At 37.6% G+C, this 24,817-nt stretch overlaps 1 long non-coding RNA gene across 1 annotated transcript in view; it reads left to right on the top strand.

Moving 5' to 3' along the window:
- The first annotated feature begins 4,190 nt into the window (after positions 1-4,190).
- The window catches only part of LOC131912463 (uncharacterized), a 51,216-nt gene continuing 30,589 nt past the window's right edge, over positions 4,191-24,817 (top strand). The window contains exons 1-2 of the long non-coding RNA XR_009379639.1: positions 4,191-4,258; positions 23,570-23,644. This is a non-coding gene — a long non-coding RNA (uncharacterized LOC131912463). The remainder of the gene's footprint in view (positions 4,259-23,569; positions 23,645-24,817) is intronic.

The following is a 24,817-nucleotide window of genomic DNA, read 5'->3' as shown; positions in this document are numbered from 1 at the left end:
GCTGGATCAGAGCCACAGAGCACAGCAGCAGAGTTCAGTCCAGCTTAAGAGGTGACACACTGAGACCAGTTGAATGACCAATCAGATTCATGGATGGTGGGTATGGGTGGGTGAACCAGGAGATGGGCAGACAGTAACTTAAGTAGGCTATTTCAGTGACAAGGATTGAGTTGAGCTGCAGTCTATGGGACAGTTGTGACTTACCTATTTATAAATCTTTTGTCACATACATTCAGTGTTCAGGTGACAAGTCAGTAGGGCCATCACCAACTGTCACAGTGCCCACCTCTTTATGGGCTCCAGGTAAGGCAACTGTATCATTTCCTCAGCCTGGTGTGTGTGATACATTCCTGGGCCTGGTTTTCCTTGTATGATTTTATTACACTTATATATGTCTACAGCCTCAATTCATGTGGATAAATTTATAAGGTTCCATCCTTCCTACTCCCAGAACTGAATCAAGCATAAGTTTGTGCTATGTGTGTGGTGCTGGATGGATGGTGCTAATCATGTGTCAATTAAAGCCAGCAAAGGTACCAAATGGACACAGAGTTGAAAGCTGCTTGTAAAATGGAATGTTTCAGGGCAAGGCACAGTCTGAAGCACTGTGGCTGTACATCCTATAGAATAACTTAGGGCAAGGCACAACCTTATGGCAATGTCAAGCAAGGTGTAGAGGAAGAAGCCTAAATTCCTCTTCACCTCACCAGCAGCTGTCCTACACTTTATAGAAAGCCGCAAGGCAGTGGCTAGAACACACCTAAATTTAGACAAGTTAAGATTGGTGTTGCTTAGCAGTTTTTTTCTGAGACTGAAACATTCGATCCGCAGGAAAGCTCCTTAAGCAGGAAGGTAAACAAGTCAAAACAGCTTTAGGAAATCCCTGAAACTGACCAGGTTCACTTAGGCCTCTCCCTCCCAGAGTTAAAAAATCCAAAGCTGCAAAGAAGACTCTCAGACAATCCAGGGTATGAAGACAACTCTCAGACAAGCTAAACTACAAAGAATCCTGTAAGAACAAAAGCGACTAAAAGAAGACTGAATCCAGTCTAGCTGTCTGCAAGAAGCAGAAATCAGTGGGGCTACCTGGAAGAGGCTTAGACCACCTGAAGCATCTGGAAAGGACACTCTCCCACTGTTGAGCTGCCTGGAGGCTGTGCAGTGTGCTCTAGATTCCCAGTTTTGTGAGCTGTGTGAGCTGTGACCCATGCTTGGGTGGGCTTTGGTGATGCAGCTGTCTTGGAGTCATTTCTGCTCTATAATTTAACTCCTCACCCGTATTCCTAGAAGTAACCTAAGTAAAACTCACAGTTTGCCAAGCTAGACTTTGGCTGTATCCGTATTTTGAACTGTCATGAGATCTATACGTGGAGTGAGTAGATGTGTGTGTATTGTCTCCCTGGGAAAAGTTGTCCCCCAATAGTTGTGTTTTGAGGGAGAAGAAGAGTAGAATGTCCTTGAGAAAAAGAGCTGCTGAGTCTGTTTATCGACAGCTAAGAGATTTATTAATGCCAAAGCAGATAATTCAGTGGAGATCTAAAGGGGAATTTCTGCTCACTAGAGAAGGCAATATGCCTACATTTAAGTTTCTAAATAGTAGGTCTCGAATCACAAGGAAAAAGGTTTAGTTAATACATAATCTGTGTTATATGATGATGATAAGAGAGGGGGCATGTGCAATTTAGGCTATGTGACATTGGGCACATGCAACTTGGGCTATGTGACATGGGTCACTCATTTTCTGGTAGGAGAATGGTGCTTGGGTTAATGTGTTAACTGAAGATGTGATCATAGTCAAGGTGCCTCTGGCCCCCAAATGGTATCGTGAGGGGCTAAGTTTATTCTCATGTTTCATGAAATCTTCTCTTTGTAGAATCTGAAAGGATTGAGTTCTTTAACATGTACAGGCTTTTGTTTATGTAAAAGAAAAACAGAGCAATGGCTTTATATAGAAATGATATGAGGAATAGCACATGAAAAGATTAGTAGGTCTCTGCGTCTGCTTCCATCAGTCATTGGATGAGAGTTCTAGCACGACAGTTAGGGTGTTTGGCCATCCGATCACCAGAGTAGATCAGTTTGAGCTTTCTCTTGCCATGGAGGAGATGAGAATGGAGGGTGGTCTGGGGGGGACAGCGGGGGGGAGAGGGCGGCTGGAGGAGGAAGGACAGGGGAATCCGTGGCTGATATGTAAAATTTAATTAAGTTATAAAATAATTTTTTTTAAAAGACAGAAAAAAAAAAAAGATTAGTAGACATCAACTTGGGTTTTCTCTTCGTCCTGTCTAGTCTTTTTCTGGATCAATCGATACTAATCAGGAGAGGACAGAAGACTGACCTTCTACATTCTCACAAAGCACAGGCTTTTTGAAGCCCATTCTTGCAATGGTTCCAGATGTTCTTAACTCCAGTCTTAAGAGAGTACACCGAACACTGAGACAGAAAGGGCACATGAGAGTTAAGGGAAACAGTTTCATTGGCTAGTCATAAGCAATGAGTTTTTGTTGTTGTTGTGTCTTTGTTTGTTTTTAAACATTTTTTTGCATGGGAGGGAATAGATGGGTTAAAAGGAAAATTTTTGGGTTATTTTTGACCCCAAAAGGCAGAAGACTTTGTTTATGGATACAGTACAAAGGAAATAACCTCTCGTGCATTTATCTAGTGTAAGAAGGAACAGTCTATAAAGAGTGTGACCCAGAACATGAGATATCTGCAAGCATCCTAATCAGTTGTTTATCTGTTTCGTTTGGGTTTCTTCTGAAGAGGAACTTTAGATCTCTCACTGGCTCACATAGGTGCATTACTTGAGGTGAACTCTTCTGACACAGGAATTCTTGTCATGATGATATTTGGCCACACACAGAGAGAAAATTAATAATTTGGTTGTCTAAGGGGTCAAGACAGACCTTGGTCAAGATAGACCTCACTGAGTTCCATTCCTTTGGAGGTCAGCTTGAAGTTAGGATTCTTGTGAAGTAAGGAGTTCATGTGCCTATTAAGCTCATTTTACAAGTGAAGCAAAGCTTCTGGTCAGATGACTAAGGGGAGGAACATGAACACCTCTCTTTACTTCCTGTCCCACCAGAGTGGGGTGTGAAATCACATACTGGCCATCTGTAGATCTAGAACCATTTCCTCTGAAATGGCTGCAACTAGATAGTCAATGAGAAGCCATCTTATTTCCAGTTCCTCTGAGCTACTGTCAGTGAGACTTTATGCTTCTATGAATCTACCTATTTTAGATACCTCATCTAAATAGGGTCATGGTCTAACGCCATACCACCCTGAACACATCTGATATCTTTAAATGGGATCATACAGTATTTATTCTTCTGTTAATGCCTATTAGCATAATCATCTCAAAACTCATCCATGTTAGAGACTATCACAAAAGTTCCATTTTTTATCTGAATTATATTCTACTGGGAACAGCTGCTATGGCTTTTTCATCTATTTATTAATTGATGGATTTTTAGTTTCTATATCTTGGCTATTGTGAATGAGTCTTCAGAGCATGAACAGACAGGTAGCATGTGAAAGCCTGTTCCAGTAAATAGAAATGAAGATGTGAGACCTAGTTATGGCTTGACTTTTGACGTTCTCTGGAAGCTTTGAGCTGTTTTCCTAGTGTCTTTATTTCTTTGCTTTTCTGCCAGTAGTGCACACACTGGTCAAAAAAATGACTTCAGAGTTTTGTTTAGTTAGTGTCCTTCCTCATGGTTGTGAGGTAGTATATCACTGTGGGATTTGAGGCTAAACAGAATTATTGGAAATGTTATGACCACAGTGAGAGAAAGGAACCTCTCCACTCTGAAGTCTGGTTGGAGCATCTTGATAGGTGAGAGTCAAGAATTCCAGCACAATTAACCACGTTTGTCTGATAAGTTTCTGAAACTGAAGTGATATTTATTTTTGTAGAAAACACTAAAATACTAATAGACTTTGATTAAGGCCTAAGCCTATAAGACTTTCAAGGATGAGATTATGCCTTTTCCAGATATTTTTAGAAATCTCATAAATAAGATGAAAGCTTTTTCTACAATAAAACGTCTTAACTTCCCCCACAGCTCTTATGACCTAGGGCTTTACCTTATCAGCTGTAATCCTACCCAATCATGGGAACCACCCTATGATTTCATTTAGGTTTCATAGCAACCCTTAGAAGATAATAGCTTCAAAACCCACAAATGGTATGTTTGGCTGTTTTTAAGACCATGACCTAAGACTCCCCTTTGAGAAGTCCACACTCACTCTTTGGGTGAGCTTTACTTTTCCTCAAGCACTTTCATTTTTGTTAATGCTAATGTTTAATGTCTATGTTAAAATTTCTTTTACTAAACCCCCCTCTTCGTCTCCATGGCTTGGTCTGCAGTTCTTTTCTATAGCAGGTTTCAACAGAATGGAAATCCCCAAAAGATGACATGAACGCCCCAGGCTTTGAGTAGCAGAGCAGAGTGTGTCTCTACCCTGCCACCATAGAGAATTTGATTTTAATATATTTAATAATAAGTGAAGTTGTTTTTAAAAGATACTTGTCATATTGTATATCTTCTTTCGAGAAATATCTTCAGCTCCTTTGCCCATTTTGTGGGGAAAGGAGAGGTTACTGAGTTGTAGATTTTTTTTTTATGCATTTTAAATGTTGTTGCTGTTAAGTCACAGGCCCTCTCGTTCCTGTCCCACCCTTCATCCTTGGAATCAGATCATTCTGATATGTTGTCTGTTTCTTAGGACCTAAACCTGACAGGTGCGTCTTAGAGCTCACAGGCCCTTCATGGGGCAAGTAAGCCTAGTCTCTTCACCTTGCGACACAAGATGCAAGATGGTCCTATCCAGTACCTGCTCCCAGGCCAGGATTCGCTAACACTAGTCCAGGCCCAGACACATGGTAGGAAACTTCATTCTAACCCCCTGAAAAGCTTCAAAAGTCAGAAGCACCCTTGTCCTAGAGATTTGAAGGCCCTTTTCTTTAGGCCTATCTATCTACCATGCTGTACACAGCAAATAATCTGTTCTAGTGCTCCCCACTTTGTGGGACTCTCTCCTCACGAAGGTCCTCTTGGGACTGGAAGGTCTGCATTCTGTCTACTAGACCTGATCTAACAAAGCTCTTTCAAAGAGTAGCCTGCATCAGCTCCTTTCTCAATCCTGCCTTTTAAGTTATAACAGGACTTTATCGGATGCATGGCTGGCTTGCAAATGTTTACTTCCATCCTATAGGTGCTTTTTAATTTTTAATTTTTTAATTTTTATTTTTAGCTCTGCTTACTGTTGCCTTCTCTGTCTCGAGTGTCTTCATTTGATGTACTCCTCATTTCTCCAGCCGCGCTTCCCCTGCCCATGCTGCAGCTGCCGTGCACAAGCAGTCAGAAGGAAGATGATTTTATAGCCAGTAACTGTGCAGTTTTAGTTCTAAAAGTATTTGGTAGAATCTTTAGGATGTTCTTAATAAAAGGTCATGTTGTCTATGAATAATGACGAATTCGTTATTTTCCTAGTTGGGGTGTATTTTGTCACTTAGGCAAAGCAGTTCTAAAGCTGTGTTGAATAGAAACAGACAGAACAGGCCCAGGAAAAACAATCCCACTTGCCCAAGGGATATGGTTAACTTAGCATGATGGAAAAATCTAGTTTGTGAGTATTTCATGGAAGATTTTTGCATGCATATGTTCAATACAGAGGCTGCCCTATAGTTTTCTTTTATTGCAGTTGGTTTTAATATCAAGGCAATAGTGGCTTCAGAAAATGAATTTGGATGTATCCTTTTTCAATTTTTGGTAAAATTTTGAAAACTATTAGTATTGCTCGTTTTCTATGCTATCTTATCTTGGGCTTTTCTTTGTCTAAGAGGTTATTGGGATCCAATATCTACATATTCTGTTCAAATTTCCTGTTGCTTTATGAATCAGAGGTGGTAATGTGTATATCTAAGGTTTATCCATTTCTTCTAAGTCATTAAAATCGTTATCATGTAATTTGTCCTAAAAGTCTCATAATACCTTTTAATTTTGTGACATGAGTTCTAATGTCTCTTCTTTCAATTTTAACTATTTGTTTAGATGTTTTTGAATGTCATTATCTGTATAAGAAAATAACTGTTCCAGCAATAATTTCTCTTATTTTTTTTATTTCTTTTATTTCTTCCTTGATTTCCTCTTTATGTTTAATTTGTATTTCATTTGTTTTCATTCTTCTGGTTCCTTGAGACTTAAAATCAGGATATTTTGTAGAATTGTTGTTTTTGGTTTTGGTTTTTTTTTTTTTTTTGAGACAAGGTTTCTCTATGTTATTTTGGTGCCTATCCTGGATCTCACTCTGTAGCCCAGGTTGGCCTCGAACTCACAGAGATCCACCTGGCTCTGCCTCCCAAGTACTGGGATTAAAGGCGTGTGCTACCACCACCTGGCTGTTATTTTTAATATAAGCATTTATTCCTGGAAATGTCACTCACAGTATCACTTTTGCTTTTCTCCACTTGCTTTGCACTGCCATACTTCATATTCATTTCTACTAAGACATTGTCCAACTCATTTTCCATTTCATCTTTCACTCTTATGTTTCTCAAGAACGTGTTATTTAATTTCTACTTTACTTTTGGTATTAATTCCTGTTCATTCTATTGTGGTAAAAGGTATTTATATATGCTTTCAATCATTCATAAGTTTATCGAGACTGATTCTATGACCTAACAAGTGATCTTTCCTGGAGAATGGTCGGTGTTTGTTAAGAAGGATGTATATTTTGTTTGCTCCTGTCTAACACAATGTTATCTACATATGTCTGTTAAGTTCATTTGGTCTGTAGTATTATAAAAGTCCCCAGTTGCATTGCTGCTTGGAAGTTTTTATTCATTGCTGAAATTAAGATGTTGTTGGGCAGCTATTTCTCTGAATTGAAGCTTTTCCTCTTAGATAGAAAAGGGAGGGTCAAGTATGGAGTGATGGCTCAGTGGTTAAGAGCACTAACTGCTCTTCCAGAGGACTCCAGTTCGATACCCGGCACATTCATGGTGGTGCACAATCAACTATAACTCCAGTCCCAGGAGATCTGATGCCCTCTTCTGGCTTCTGTGGGATTAGGCATGCACATCATGCGTAGATGTACGTGTAGCAAAACACTATATACATAAAATTTTCAATTTGTTTTTAAAATAGAGGGGAGGCTCCTTAAAACTCAGAAAGTAAAACTTATAAGATATACAAGTAGACAAAAATCCATAAATCTCAGGAAAATCCAGAAACTTGCAAGAGTCGCAAGGCCCCTCCCCTAAGTTATGCAAGCAGTAACACTTGCTGGTGAAAGGAGAAACCCCGACCAGTGAGCTGCCTGAAAGTCTGGCAGGGAGTTCCGTCGATACAGATTTAGTGAGTAGTCACGCATGACAGAGTGGCTTTCCACAGATGCAGCTGCCTTTGCGTCATGTACGCTCTTGTAAGTAGCCCCAATGAACTTAGTGCTTCACCCGTCTAGACTTCAGTAGAATAATTTTTTAGGGGTCTGTTATGGATACCCTATCGTATATGCTCAGAAAGGGCCAACACAATAAGCATTAAAATCTTCAACTGTTATTGCTCTATCTATTTGTTCCATCAGTTTTGTTGATGCTTGCTTCACATATTTGGGTAGTCTGATGTTAAGTACATATATACTTTTAAGTTGATATCTTTATATGAGTTTTCCCTTCCATCTTCATATAATGTCCTTTTTGTCCCATTTTTATAGTTTGTGACTTGGCCTATATTTTTCTGACATACGTCTGGCCACCAGTGATCAATTTTGATTAACATTTGCATGGACAATCATTCTCAGCTCTATTCTTTCTATGCCCATTCTTAAATCAAATGTTTATCTTCCCACTAGATATATTTGGTAGCATGCATCAGATTTTGTGTTTTATAATGTTTTTAGGTACTCTGTGTCTTTGATTTGAGTGATTTATACATTTATACTTCAAGTAATTACCAAGAAGGTACACTTGCTATTGCTCTTTTGTTGACGATGCTCTATAGATATTTTGTCTGTACTTCCTGCTGTCTTCTTTTGTGTTTATTGCTTTTTGCATAATGGCACACTTCGGTTTTTTTCTTACTATTCTTTTTTCTTCTATAGATAGTTCCTTTGTGAATGTTCTATGGATGTTTTCTCCACGCTGTGCACAGTGTTGACAGAAAACATATTGTTATGACAAGCTATTTTGAGCTGAGAATCACTTCAGTTGGATACCAAAAACTCTACACTTTAACACTTCTACTTCATATTTTCATGATGACATCACAAAATATGTTTTATAGTGTATATCCATTAGCATATAGTATAAAACATACAGATGTCACTATTTGTACTATTTTATTTATTTTACACCTTTATCATTTACTTTCTCTACCATTATAAAAAGTAATTATGATCCAGCTCTAGTATTGGAGCATCCTGGATTTTACTGTGTGTGTTTACCTTAACCAGAGTTCTTCTTTTTCATAGACTTTTATGTTGCTTTTCCTTTTTATTTTTCTTGCTGCAATTTGAAAGACTCATGTTGGCATCCCTCTGAGCTCTGCCTAGAGATCACACTTTCTCTCTATTCTAGAGCATTTTTATATTTTCATTCTTGAAAATTTCTTTAAATCTTGATCATACACATGGGAAAGCTTCTTTAGCAGTTTCTAGAAATAATTTGAATTTTTAACTTCTAATATATTATAAAAAAATCCTGTATGGCTCTTTTCTGTTTTTGTAATTTCTGTAAATGGTATCACACAACATGTTGCACTTCATGATATATTTGCTATTTTTTAATCAATTTAGCATTTTCTATTTGTGTCCTAAATAAAATCATCATTTATTCACATATGAAACAATATTATGTTATAAAGTAATCCCTGCTCTCAATTTTAGCTCTCCTCTTTTATATTGTGTGTAAGTTCTCACACAGAAGACTACTATACAATCACATAACATAGTGGAGCAGCTGTTACAGTAGAGCACCCAGTTAAAATCAGAGGGCATATTACACTAAAATACATAATTGCTGTTAATCTGAAATTCAAAATATCTTGGTGTTATTTCCTCTTCTTTTATTGCTAGATGCCGTGTCTTACCATTATAACACTACTGTTGATAGTTGACTGCTGTGGGAATTAAGTATAAGCATTAAAAATGACTCAGCCCTTTCTTAGTAAGGATCTGAGATGTTCACACTAGAACTACAGCAGAACATTAAAAAAAAAAAAAAAGATTTATAACAAGGCAGAAACCACTGAAAATGTGCAGTGTGCCAGACACAGTTTTTAACTTTTAAGCAAAATTTAGCACATAATCCTTCCAATCATTCTGTCTTTGAGATAGAAAGCTTGAGGCTTAGTAGAGATAATTTACTAGAGCCACATCTCAAGGAAGCAAGAAAGCCAACACTCTAAACAAGGCTGATACTTCCCAGAGCCTGTGGGCTTACTCAAAGTACATGTTGGATGAATAAAAGTTTAATGTCACTGAGAATTACAGTCTACTTGCTCTTTGTCCAAGCATTCATCTATCCATCAGTCCATCCAAACATCCATTCAAACATCCATCCAAATATCCATCCATCCATCCATCATCTCTATCTACTCTCTCTTTCTTTCTTTCTTTCTTTCTTTCTTTCTTTCTTTCTTTCTTTCTTTCTTTCTTTCTTTCTTTCTTTCTTTTCTTTCTTTCTTTCTTTCTTTCTTTCCTTCTTTCTTTTTCTATCTTCTATCTTTCTATCCATACATTTATGTATTGATCTATCTTCCCATGTATGTATGTATGTATGTATGTATGTATCCATCTCCCAAGAGTCAATACAAATATGATATCTATGATACAATGAAGTTTGATTTGAACATCACTAAGTAACATCTCCATACCATCACTAGTCTACTGAAAATACACCAAATAAGAACAGATGCTACTATCTCTAGAATACAATAAAATGTGCACTGTTCTCAGAGAAAAGTTAACCATAGTTGTGGAACAAAGATTAAATTATGAACATCTCTTTTAACAGTGGAACATACTCATTATTTCTGAGCTTGAAACTTCTTACAAGACAAATATAAATGCATATATTGTTCAGAGGTATCACACATACAAATCAAATGACTTGAGTGTGACTGTTCTTTAGTATGAAGAAATTTTTACTAAAAATACTTTGTTACATAATCTGTGGTGGCTCATAGTTTATGTACCCATATAAATAAACCAGAACTGAATACCCAAATTATTTTGATAGGATGTATTTTGTTGCTCAAACAATATGCATAATTTTAATCTATGAAAAGGTTATTTCTAAACATCTTGAATTTTATTGGGCCAGATAGGCCCAATTGCAAAATGATTGTATCTCTAATTTTCCAAATTAGCTTCCTTTCATGCATTAAAAGAGGAGTGATTACACAAGAAAAACCGGAGAAGTCAGGATTATCACAGACAGGTCATATGTACCATCTGGTCATTTCTACCTTAAAGACTTAAAGGAACCTCAGTATTGTCTGTGATTACAGCTACACACTATTTTTTTTCTGAGCAGGAAATTAGGGAGATTCTGATAGTAATTTAGATAGCTTTTTGTCATATTAATATCTGATATAATCAACTTAAAAGAGAGAAAGTTTTGGAAGAAGGACTTGGCTCAGCTGGTAAATATTCTTACCACCCAGCTGGACGTGAGTTCAATCCCAGGGTTCAAGTGGTTGAAGGAGGGAACTGACTCCCACAAGTTTTTCTCTGACTTTGACATGCACATGTGTCTATACCCCCCAACATACATGCACATAAATAATAGGAATGATATTAAAATAAAATGTTAAACAATAAATTTACTTTTGTTTTTTTTTTTTTTTTTTTTGAGACAGGGTTTCTCTGTGTAGCTTTGCACCTCTCCTGGAACTCACTCTGTAGTCCAGGATGTCCTCAAACTCACAGAGATCCACCTGGCTCTGCATCCCAAGTGCTGGGACTAAAGGCTACCACTGCCCGGCACAATAAATTTTTTATTTGCTGTTTTTTTTAGGTGGGTATCTTAATTAGGGTTTCTATTGCTGTGAGTAGATGCTATGACCATGGCAACTCTTATAATGGAAAAAAAAAATAATTGTGGTAGCTCACTTACAGTTTCAGAGGTCTAGTCTATTACTGTCATGGCAGCAAGCAGGCAGACATGGTGTTGGAGAAGGAGCCAATAGTTCTTACATCTTGACTCACAGGCAAAAGGAACTGGTCTGAGACACTGAGTGGTTGGTATCTTGAGCATATATGAAGACCTTAAAGCCCACCTCCACAGTGACACACTTCCTCTAACATGATCACACCTACTCCAACAAAGCCACACTCCCTAATAGTGCCAGTTCCTTTGGGGGACATTTTCTTTAAACCATTATGGGGGTGGGGTGGGAGTTAAAAGGAAACTTAAAGTCTTTCTTGTATACCAGAATTTTTCTTTTCTTTTCTTTTTTTTAGAACAATAAATATTTATTTGATCCCTTTTACTGAAAACAGATTTTTTTCTCATATAGTATATCCAGATTACAGTTTCCCCTTCCTCTAATCCTCTCAGTTCCTCCCCATCTCCCATCTCATCTGGATCCACTTCCTTTCTGCCTTTCACTAGAAAAGAACAGGCATCTAAGAGATAACAACATAACAAAATCAAATATTAAGCTAAAACAAAAGCGATCACATCAAAGTTGGGCAAGATAAACCAGCAGAAGGAAAAGATCCCAAGAGAAGGCACAAGAGTTGGAGACCCACTCATTCACTCCCTCAAGAGTCCCATAAAAAATACTAAACTGATAGCTATAATATATATGCAGAGGACCTCGTACAGATCCATGAAGGGCCTATGTTTGCTGCTTTAGTCTCTGTGAGTTTATTTGAGCTTTGCTTGGTTGATTTAGGACATGCTGTTCTCCTGGCACCCTCCATCCTCTCACGCTTTTTTCTGCCTCCTCTTCCAAGGTACTCCTTGTGCTCTGAGAGGAAGGATTTGATGGAGACATCCCATTTAGGGCTGTTTGTTCAAGGTTCTCTCTCTCTCTCTCTCTCTCTCTCTCTCTCTCTCTCTCTCTCTCTGTCTCTTTACAGTGTCAGGATGTGGGTCTCTGTATTTGTTCCTATTTGCTGCAGGAGGAAGGTCCTCTGAGGGTTGCTGAATAAGGTGCTGATATATAAGTATAGCAGCATATCAATGAGATTCATTTTAGCTCTACTTTTTTTTTTTAAAGGGCCAGTAGTATTGGGTTTTACCCTAGCTCTCTGAGCTATCTAGTCTCAAATTCTTGGTAAACAAAGCAATGTCAGGGGTAGGGGTATGGGTTTCATCTCAGGGAGTTGGCCTTAAGTCAAATCTGATGATAATTGGTTACTCCCACAAGCTTTGTTCCACCATTACCCTAGCATGTACTGCAGGCTGGACAGCATTATAGATCTAAAGGTTTGTGTCTGCATTGGTGTTTACGTTTCTCTTTTGGTAGCCTGCAGAGTAGTTTCCCATGCCAAAGACACAAGAATATAGGGTGAAGGTTCTAGGTAAGTACCAGCTCAACCTCTCTATGTTCAGTGAGTTGTATGGGTGTTGTCTTCAGGAATGAGGCCTCAGCTTTCAGTTTGTGGGGAGTAACCTATTGGAAGTGGTCCCTGCAGGTGTCATACAGGGAAGCAAACCATGCAAAGAGATAAGAGTGAAAACTCAATGCAGACTTACTTCATCAACCTAGGTCAGACTTGGGGGCATCTAATGCCAGGCAGTTCATTGTCAGCATATTTAAAACATAGTACAGTTTGGGAAAAGGTTTCTAGACAATAATCAGTCCAGTCAGTCCAATTCCAAATGCACAATAAAGTTTAAGGGGTGACCACATAGAGACTCTTGTACAAAGCTACTTCTATAGCTAAAAGACCTAGAATCTAGTGTGCAATAGCGTAGAGATTAGCAGGCCAAAAGTATTTGTGACATTTACTCTAAGGATGGTCTAGGGAGGGAAGAGTCTGAGATAATCATTCTGGGGAATTAGGGTGAAGTTTGTCCCTTCAGATAGCAAAAAGGTCACAACATTAACAACCTCCACCCTCAGCTTTCTGGGTGGAATGCAGGTATTTGGTTTGTATCTTCTCCACTGAGGAGACATCTCTGTGTTTTTAACATTCCTGATTCTCTTAGTGATTCTCTATGAGCACAAGGACCTCTGTGCCCCTGGCAACCATTGTCTTATCAACAGCCTGGGTTGTTTAGGGATTTCCATGGGATTCCTTCAGCCAACAACTTAACTGGATGTAGCACAGTCCCTCTACTAGAAGCTTCCTTTAGTGATAAGAGATAGCTAGTTGGGACTCTGTCTCCCACATTATTGGAAGACTTCATTAGAATTGCCTTTGTATATTTTAGGAGGATTACACTACCCTAGGCTTCCATACCACCTCTCAAATGCATCTCAGTTCTAGCTGTCTCTCCCTGCATTTTTCTCACTTAACCCAATCTCCTCTCCCCAGCTGATCCTCCCATTCCTGTCCCACTTGCCCTAAGTCCACCCATAAAATCTATTCTGTTTCCCGTCCCCAGGAAGATCTATACATCCCAAGTCCCATCCTCTGTACCTAACCACTCTGAGTCTGTTGATTATAGCTTAGTTATCATTTATTGAATGCCTACTGTCCTCATATAAGCAAATACATCTATCCTATGTGTATTTGTGTAGTTGGTAAAAGATATTTTCCCATTCTGTAGCTTGCAGCTTTTTTCAAAGGACAGTGTCCTTTGTCTTACAGAGCTTTTCAGTTTCATGAGTTCACATTTGTTAATTGTTGATTTTAGTGCCTGTGCTAATGGTGTCCTGTTCAGAAAGTCTTCTGCTGTGCCAGGGAATTCAGGGTTATTTCCCATTTTCTCTTCTACCAGGTTTAATATATCTAGTCTTGTATTGAGGTTTTTGATCCATTTGGACTTGGGTTTTGTGCAGGGTGATAAGTATGGATCTATTTTTGTTCTTCTACATTCAGTATCCAATTTGACTGGCACCATTTATTGAAGATGCTGTCTTTTTTCCAGTGTATACTTCTGACATCTTTATAAAAGTCAGATCTCTATAGGTGTGTGGATTTACAATAAAAATATTTTTGAAAAGGATGTTTACCTTGGATCATAGTTTTAGAGGTCTCAATTCATGGTGAGTTGGAGTACTGAATTTCAGAGTCAGGGAAAAGCTGCTTACCTCCTAGCAGCCAGGAAAGAAAGAGAGAGGAAGGTGTTGGACTCTCAACATCCCCTTAACAGCAATGCTCTAGTGATTCAACATCTATTTCATAATATGAATATGATATCTATGATCTGATAAAGTTTTGTTTAAATGTCACTAATGAACATCTCTGTGCCAGTAGTGTTCTACATTGAAAAACATGTTTAAAAAGTACTGACCCTTCTGTCTCAAGTGTCTGCACTACCTCTCACTTTTCTCATTAGCTGGGGACAGATCTTGGCACATATACTTTTGGGGAGGCATTTATAACCCCAATATAACAATATCCAATTCATTATTTCAGGTTTTTTAAGTTAAAACTACAGAGAAAGTAAAAAATAATAATAATTAAAAAAAACTTCCTCCCATTTTTAAACATCCTCCTCAGTGGAGACAGAAATATAACATACCTATTACAAATAGAAAATAATAATGTGAAAAGCAGTCATTGCTGACTAGTTAACAAAGCATGAAAACTTTGTAATCTGTTATTGCCCCTATCTCCCTCTTATCAACTGCACATTCCTCTGGCTAATCATTTCAGTAAAGAGAAATCTTTCAGTAGAGAAGTTTCCCCTATTTTCCTAATAGGTGCTTATTACTAGGCTATTTCTTTATTCTCTTTTTAATTTAATGAAATTGATTTAATTCTCCCCTTTTATAGGGAATTAGCTATTAGAAAATAACTATTGACATTAGCACCACACATATTGAATTCCATTTGAATGACACTTTGAGAAATGAAAATAATACACTTAATGCTTAACTAGCAGCATCACAGTTGTATTCCTTTGTACCAGCTCTAGCATTCAGAGTATTTCTTTTCTATGCATAAACCTATAGTCCAAACATATATCCTGAAATAAACATTACCTTTACATTTAGGAGTACTGCCATGTACAAAAGTGCAGACTTGCTAATTTGCAAATATGATTAGTCTTTACATGGGGAGGTGCTTAGTCTTACTGAAACTTTATATACCATGTTTTGTAACAGTGTTTTTCTGTCCTACCAGCCAGCTCTCAAATAATGACATGCAGACTTCTTATTAATTATGAAAGCTCGCCCTATTTCTTAGGCTTGTTCCCAACTATCTCTTATAACATAAATTAACTATTTATATTAACCTACATTCTATCATGTGGCATTACCTCTCTTCCATTTTACACCTCCTGTTTCTTCTCTGTGTCTCGTGGTGTCTGGCTTTCTTTTTCCCAGAGTCCTCTCTGTTCCTGGAAATTCTGCCTAACCTCTTCCTGCCTAGTTACTGGTCTCTTAGTGCTTTATTAAACCATCACAGTGATACATATTCACACAGTGCACCAATATCCCACAACATTCCCCCCATGTCCAAATGAAAAGAAAAGGTATTAACTCTAATACAATAAAATTATATACAATAAGAACAATTATCAAGTAAGAATTATATTCACAATGTACAGTGCATTTGTATTTGACAATTTGGAGAAATTATTTCAAAATTTTTCTTATCATGATAAGTCCAAAGTTTTATAGCTAGTTCACTTTCTATTATAACTTGTATTACCAACCCAAAACTATCTTTTCAGGCTTTAAAACATTTTCTTAGATAAACAATTTAAGCTTCTATATCCCTAAACTTTTTATACCTTATACCTCTTTTTTTTTATTCTTTTCTGAACTTGGTAACAAGGAAAATTGTAATTATAACTATCTCATCTTCAACTCCATCAGAGACCCAAGAATGATATAGTATTGCCTAAGTAAACAGGAAGTGCAGAGCAAGCAACTTCCAAAACTATAGAAATGAGAGAAACAGCTGGCTGCCTGGACAGTTACCCAAGGTTCCTCTGGAAGCTTGAGGCATCTATCTGTGGCCTCTGGACTAGAATATCTGGCAGATTTTACCATAAAGCGGGAATTTTGAAGCACTGTCCTACCTTGTCTTGGCAAAGTGTGGCAGTCGTTGTCTTTGTGTGTTGTTTGTCCACTTTGGACAGCATTCTGTCAGCAGCTGAAGAAAGGGCAGTTTCTTGCTCAGTGGCGAACTTTGCAACAGTGAAAACTGATTCCATATGGAGGTTTTGATGCTGTCATCTTTCTTTGAAGTGACTTAGTGCTACCAGGAGCAGACATGTCTCACTGTTGTGAGAAGCTTTCTGTTATTAAAACATCTTAAACGCCCTATTTTGTAGGTCTCCGAAGTATTTCAAGACCATTTGTCTATCTAAAATATATCTGTCTGACCTTAAAAACATACCTAACATGGCCACAAATCTGATTGTTAGATGACTTACCACAAACCTGTATTTCTTAGTTATATATTACATTTTTAAATGAGCTGCATGGGTACAATACCTTAAATAGAAATATATAAACATAAACAAAAATAACCTTAAATTTGTATCAATATATAAAACTACCTTAAACAAGAGTGGAATCGTGTACACAGTACAACAAAATAACCTTAAATTTGTATCAATATACAAAAATCCATATCGATGTAAAATATTTAAAATTAGTAGTTGCTTTTTTAGTTTAAAAGTAGATCCAATAATCTGCCCTTTTATCCTATCATCCCTATATTGCCTTTTTTCTTTTCAGAATGAGACCCCTGAATCTAATATCCTTTACTTAGCTTCCTCCCTGACTATGACCAATAACAATGTGCAACCAATCCCTCTAAATGATGATAAACATCCACAGTCCATTTAATGACCAAAAACATCCACCCCACCTCTTGGGAATGTGGGTGTTTGTATCCTTAAAATTATTTCCTGTTGTCTGGTGACAACAACATCTTTAGGGGACCCTGAGAAAATTGAGAAAATGGGCAAGTCCTGAGAGAATTAGCTGTTGTCCAGTCTCAGTGTGATGTGGAAGTGTAGGCCTTATCTGAAGTCCTGGCTGGAGTAGACCATGAGGTTGGACCACACAGGTAAATCTCCTTGAAATTGTCCTGAACAGTTTGTAGTTCATAGCTGATCTTTGGGTGGTGTTTGTCAGCTGAGTGGCATTACCTCAATCCAAGTGAAATCATCATTCTGGGGCCCCATTATCCTTTGGAGACTTCAAAGGTCACTGTTAGGAATGTTCATGGTTCACTGCAGAAAACTTAAAACATTTTAAATATCATATGCAGCAGATCTCAGAGAGGTTAAAGGACCACAGTCTGTTAAATACATCTTGGGTACACAAGCTTAATTTCTAGTTACCTGATTTGGACTCAATAGATGAAGACTATTTCTAGAATTAGTTAATACTATATATTACCACTAACATCACAACAGAAAATTTAAATATATATACATGTGTATATAGCAATCTTATAAATTTTGAAATAATATTTATACCTTAAGAAAAGTTCTAAATAGTCAAAATAAAACCAAAGGATTATGAGATTAGTGACAATAGAATACTCCCTTAATTTTGGCTTCTCTCCCATACCAGATGGGTCTTCAGACATGAGATAGAGATTTTGGATTTTCCTTTAACAAGCATTTTTGGGTTTAGAGGAGAGAGCCATGCTCCTACTTCAAAGCCAGCTTTAATTTTTTAATTGAATTGGGACTACAAAAGACCATTTGCCTTATATATCTATAGAGAACAGCAGAAACAAACATTTGGGAATATTTACGGAATTTTATTCTGTTGAAATGGTGCTATATCATTAGGTCTATTTATTCTTTTCCTTGGGACATTTTCTCTGGATAATTTGTCCTTCTTCTTTAAATGTCTCATTTGTCCAATGGTCTTCAGATTCTTTAGTTGGATGCTTTTATTCTCCTGGAAAGACAAAAATAAAACCTGGCCCCAACCCTAACTTTGGAGAGTTTTGCTTTTGGCAGGTTATATCTAATCAAATGAAAGACATTTATTAGTCTTACAAGTTAGTTTAGATTGAACTGCCATGCTGTTTGATGAACTATTGCCTCTCCTAATCAAGAAGTCTCTATTGTTTGAATCTAATCTTTATCAATTTTGTTGATGGCCATGCTTTTCTTCTCCTGCGGAAACAAAAGAAAAACTCCAACATAACACGTATCCTGGCTTCCATTCTGAAGTTAAGGTATCTTTAAAACATATAAGCTGGTTTAATTTAGCAGTTTTTTTTTTCACAGTCCATTATCTCTCAGCAGCTGTTGTTTTTTGGTTCATTAGCATTTTAAAAATTCAAAGTCAACAAAACACCATACAGGATCTAGACACCCTGTATATTTCCCATCTTTATATGTTTTTTTTCCTTTCATATTCCTTTTATTCTCTTTAAAGATTTCATTTTATTATTTTTAAACTATTGTTTTATTTTTTTATAAGTCTATACTCCTTTTCTTTCTTCAGCACCTACACATACTTTTTAAGCATACTATAGCTGTTCAGAGGTTTTCCCAGTCTGGACCTGACTTATTGTGTGTTTGCAGCACTTTCTGACCATGTGAGTCAAATCTTAAATGGCTAGGCTACCACTGTGCTCCTCTGGTGGCTAACTCCATTCTCCTCAGTTCTGTGAGAGCCTAGCCCCATGCTATTTAGCTCCAGCCCAGGAACCACATTTAGCTGCCCCAGCCCTGGTACGTTGTTGTTTGCTCCTGTGGCAGGCATTTGTATCTGGTGCCTGCTGCCTAAGTGCTGAGCTGCATAGTAGGGCCTCTGAAAAGAGTTATGTCTCTGTACACTGAACCTACCCAAGAGATTGCTTTTTCAGTCCCTGTGTGGATATTCAAGGTTCATGTAAGACACTATATATAACAAGTATTTCTCTGTCCTGCCAGGCAGCTTCCAAATGATGACATGGAGACTTCTTATTAATATTGAAAGTTCAGCCTATAGCTTAGACTTGTTCCTAAATAGTTCTTATAACTTAAAATCAACCCATTTATATTAATCTACATTCTATCATGTGGTGTTACCTCTCTTCCATCTTGCACCTTCTGTTTCCTCTCTGTATCTCCTGGTAACTGTCTATCTTTTTCCTAGAGTCCTCTCTGTCCCTGGAAGTCCCACCTAGCCTCTTCCTGCCTAGCTACTGGCCATTCAGCTCTTTATTAAACCAATCACCATGAAACATCTTCACACAGTGTACAAATATCCCACAACAATGTTTTCTTGATATGCATGGGAGACCTACTATTTCCTGAAAAGAAATGGAGGAAGAGTGGAGGGGGTGGGGACAGAGGGGAGGTGGGGGGAGGGACTGGGAAGAGAGGAGGTAGGGGAAACTGCAGCTGGGTTGTAAAATAAAAGTATTTTTTTTTAAAAAAAAGAAAGTCAAATTGCATTTGATAGAATAAATATGTTCTATTCTATTCCATCAAAGAAATAACCTAGAGAAAATTAAGACTGATTTACAAGTAAGAAGGTTTGACATATTTTGCTGTTTGTTTGTTAATGGATGTTTAGTTTAGAATAATGCAAAAACCATACACAAAGTGATAAATGACTTAAAGTCGCTATTAACTAAAACATTTTGAATTTAGAGTTTCTATCTTTTTCTAAAATGCAGTGATTTAAATGCCAGTAGCTGTTTCTATGCCTTCATGTGTCTAAAAGCCATGGAGCCCTCTATATATTTCCCTTATAAACAACAGTCAGTACACAATTTTTAAAAACATTTTCATAAACATACAGGAAATCTGTGCAGAGTTAAGAACAGTATCATAATAATACCACCTTTCAAAAAAGGTAAAATAAATGACTGTATTTAAATGTGATCTCTTTCCACTTAAATTGTTTTATGAACTTGTAGAATCAGTGATACCGGGTGGCATTTCTGCAAGGTGAGTGACCATTGTTACTGTCCTTGCAGCATTGGGAAACAGACCCAAGGAATTAAGGGGAGATAACAGGAGTGCAAAGACGATGGAGAACAAAATAGTGTAAGGAGGACCAAGAATAAGAACCATTGCTGCTCCACAATTAAAAACGATTTATTATTGTGTGTATTTGTGTGCACAGGGTTTTGTGTATTAGAGATGCAAGCAAAAGAGTACATGCCACAGCATGCATTTGGAGGTCAGAGGAAAACTCTGTGGCATTGATTCTCTCCTTCCAACTTCATGTGGGTTCCAGGGATCAAACTCAGATTACCAGGCGTACGAGGCAAGCCCCTTCACTCTCTGAGCTGCCTCACTCAGTTTTATTTTGAGGCCCTGCCTCAAAAAATCTGAATGCTGAACATAGAAAATAGAAAGATAATTTTTTTTTCCAATTTTTTTTTTTAATTTTTATTTTGCAATACAATTCAGTTCTACATATCAGCCACAGATTCCCTTGTTCTCCCCCCTCCCGCCCCCCTCACCTTCCCCCCAGCCCGCCCCCCATTCCAATCTCCTCCAGGGCAAAGCCTTCCCCACAGACTGAGATCAACCTGGTGGACTCAGTCCAGGTAGGTCCAGTCCCCTCCTCCCATGCCGAGCCAAGGGACCCTGCATAGGCCCCAGGTTTCAAACAGCCAATTCATGCAATGAGCACAGGACCCGGTGCCACTGCCTGGATGCCTCCCAAACAGATCAGGCCAATCAACTGTCTCACCCACTCAGAGGGCCTGATCCAGTTGGTGACCCCTCAGCCATTGGTTCATATTTCATGTGTTTCCGTTTGTTTGGCTATTTGTCTCTGTGCTTTATCCGACCTTGGTCTCAACAATTCTCGCTCATATAAACCCTCCTCATTCTCGCTAATTATAGGCAACTTTATGTGACTTTTCAGATTATCTGATAAAACACGTATTTCTAGTATTGCGTGCAAAAACTATGTAGTCATGTTAAACCATGAAAAACTGAACAGGCAGTGAAGGAACTGCTGGGGGAAGGAGAATTAGTATCTTCCTAGGATGAGACCCGTTATCGGCTATTCAGTGCTGAGTGGTCAAACTTGAAATCCTATAGACGTAAACAACAAAAATAGACTCAGTAGGTTTTAATATGTATATACATATATACATAAACATATCTATATGTGACAGGGATAAAGAAAAAGAGAATAGGGGAAGCATGGAGGAGGGGGCCTGAAGAAGGCTACAGGGAAGAAGCTGAGCGGGAGGAGGAGGAGGGGGAAGGTGATAAAATTCTATTTCAAATTAAAAGAAACTATGTAATTTTATAAAAGAGAACATTGGTGAATGGCAAATAATTATAGTGCTCAATTCCGTTGGATGCACTTGTAAGGAGCTTCAAAAGAGTTTCACATTAAATCTCAACATTAGTAACACACCTAAAATCTTAGTTTCAAAACATTGAAAGTTCAACTTAAAAATGTGTAAGGAAACACATAATTTAAAAATTCTATTGAGTGATGCCCATGGAAAAAATAAAGAGACTACTCCTAGAAGCCTTATTTTGCTTAATATTGTCAAATATAACACCTAAATAATAAGAAAGTTGAAATCATTTTGAGGTCTGCTCACAAGCTTCCCTATGTCCCTCAACAAACGCTAGCTTCTCCCAGTGTTCAGAGATTTTCAGCCAAAGACAGAGACTCTACTAAAGGTGGTTGATAGCAGAACCCACAAATCACAGAGGCAAGCCCTGGAACTTTGACCTCTAGTTCCAGCACTGGAAGTATCAAATACTTTCATTATCAAGTTTCACACTTGAGTGGGTTCTTTCCTAAGAAAACCAACCATTTTACTCATTGAACATCAATTTGTCACCAACTCAGTGCTTAAATATTTAATTTGAACATGAGAAATTTTTAGAAAATAATTTTCTAGAATATACCAAATAGTTTCTTTTACTTATGAATTTTTTATCAATTTAGACACTATCTAAAATTTCCAAAATTGGATAGATAACTTTGCTTTTTGTGTTTTACAACCCACAAAAATAATTGTTTGGAAGTGGGCTGTTTTAGACATTATCTAATTTTAACAATGTTTACTTATAAATGAATTGCAATTTCATTATAACGTTCTACTAAGATGTAGTGTGCTTTCTACTCACTTACACAGTACTCTTCCTGCATAGAATCTTATTCCAAGAGCTAATATTTTCCCATTATAGCAAACCATAAACTGGTTCCTATTATGCTGCTGAAAGTGATTTGATTGCTTCTAGCCTAACCTATCTATGAAACTTCTACGTTGGTGATCCCCTCACTGAGCATACTGCAGCCAGGCTCATATGTACAATTCAAATGGACCTCTGCATCCTCTCTCCTATTCCCCAGACTGTGAGGGTCTTACAGTTGCTGAACATCCCCCAGACTACCCTGGCTGGCTCCTGCCAGGTCTCTGATTTTAGTACTGTATTCACATCCTAAGAAAATTTCTGGCTATTCTCATTCACGATACTTATCATTGCCTTTACTGACCTTGTCAGAACATAGGATTCACATGTATTTAATTGTGTATTTTTGTGTATGTACATGTTCTGAGTGGACCAGGACTAATGGTCTGCCAGTCTCTTTCATACTCACTGTCTCAGTGTGTTAGCTTTCTGACATTGTAGGAGCTACACTTTACACTGACTGACATTGTGGGAATATAGATGCACTTTGTGCATTATAAGAACTGTATGGCAAGGGACGTGGCTAATGCCCTGGACTGTTACATAGTTGGTAACTTTATGTGTATCTCTAATTCAGATTAGACACACAGACACTAACCATTACCACCAAAATCTATGAAAAAAGTAATCTTTCACATGCTAGTTTTTCTATAGTTGAGCGAGGTTATAATTGTCTAGCACTAGAGGTCAAACTTCAGATTCCTCAGTCTTCTGTAGCCCACAATCCTTCTATATCTTAATCACATCTATTATACAATTATGAATTGTGTAACTAGCAGATCTGTAAGATCACCACCTTTGTTGACAGCCAAATTTTGTTCCTTTTTTTCCTGTTTTGTTTTTAATCGAATCATTTAAAATACTATACTTAATTTCTCAGACACAACTGCTTCTATTTTGTTCATGTAATGTTTGCTATAGGTGCTAAGGTTGGAATACAAAGCCTCATTCATGCTCAGCTTCTGTTGTGTCACTGAGCCAGACACCTCAATCTCTGCTTCCCTTTTTACTGGACTTCATTACTCACTCATTTTAATCTTCAGCTATTTCTGCTCCTCATTCTGGGTTTCATGCTTCCTGCAGGTTTTAATGTCTGGATAAACTTCGAGGGTAGCATTCTGTATTTGCTGAATGTTTTCTGAAATAATGAAATACTTGGGAATCATGCATTACAGTATTAGGAATGATGTAGAATCTATATTATAGATGGGTGGGGCCAGGGTGTCACTCAACAGTAGAGTTAAGTATTAAGCACGTGGAAGCCCAGGATTCTCCCATCAGTGTTATAAACAACCCCAAAAGATGTAGAGAGTTTATTTTTTTTAATTAATGTTTTGACAGTGTCTCAGTATGTAACCTCAGCTGGCTTCAAACTCAAATCTACTTGCTTTGGTTTTCCAAGAACTGAGATTACAGGTACGGGTCATCAAAACAAGTAAGAGAATATGTTTTTAAAAATACATTTGTCAGTATAAACGTGTGATATCAAAACCTTTTCTGTGATATGTAACATAAGCTTTATTTTATCAGGCACTTTACTTTTGCAACCACAACTTGCAAAGGGTCAGGACCCAGAACTGTTTGCTTGAATGGCTCCTTAGGAACAGCACCTCTCTGTCAGCTCTAATTTCAGCCCTTCCTTTCTTTACTATATCATGTGACTGCAGAGAGGCTCCACACCCATTACCAGCCTGCCTTTCTCTTCCTCTTAGTCCCCAGAAGCCTTTAATTAGCAGCTTACTCTAATTATTACACTCCATCTACTTGTCCGGCTAATTCCTTGTGCCCCCACCCCCACATCTTTGCACTGAGTCTTTTTTCTTCTCAGACTATGAATCGATATTCTTAAATTATAAAAATGAGTTATTTTGAAGTGTGTTATCCATGCATGAAGGAGCCAAACAAGGTGATCAAAAAAATAACTTTCCACATACAGAAAATTACAAAGTAGGCTGATTTCACATCTGAGAAAAAATGTGTAGCAGACAAAAGTATTGTTCTATCCCCAATGTTTCAATTTATACTTCCTCCTTGGCCTCTGAATCTCAGACATATAAATATTAGTAAGAACTACACTGTTAAATGTCCTCTGTTTAAGAAAAATTAAAAGCTGAAATAAGAGAAAAAATTGCTTAAAAGTTTCCATGAACAACTTCTTCAACAGCTTTTATTTTTTTCCTCAGCTCAGTTAAAGAAGCTCATCCAAAATTTGTTAAAGTCAGAGACCCCAATACTTACATTGCTTTATTGCTACATGGTGTCCTTACTGTTCAGTGATGGACAATATGCCATGGAAAAAAATCACTGATATAGTGACCATATATGAAAGGTGCAAAAAGACAAGGTGAATTTGTACATAGCAGACCATGCTGTGAATGTCTTCTTTTTCTACTTTGAAGGAAAAATGGCATGTAATAGTTCTTTAACAGATTTAATATCTTCATTTAATATCTACAAGATAACAAAACTAAGTTTGCTTATGCTTGTTATATTTTCATTGGTCTATTTAAACAGCAGCTCTAAATGCGTGAAAACACTTTCATGGTGACAATCCATCACAGCAGTTTTGATAGACTCCTTGCTCCCTCT

Source organism: Peromyscus eremicus, chromosome 6, assembly GCF_949786415.1.
Source record: "Peromyscus eremicus chromosome 6, PerEre_H2_v1, whole genome shotgun sequence".
Classification (NCBI taxonomy): domain Eukaryota; kingdom Metazoa; phylum Chordata; class Mammalia; order Rodentia; family Cricetidae; genus Peromyscus; species Peromyscus eremicus.
The sequence above is the reverse complement of the archived record's forward strand: the minus strand, read 5'-3'. Positions and strand labels throughout refer to the sequence as shown.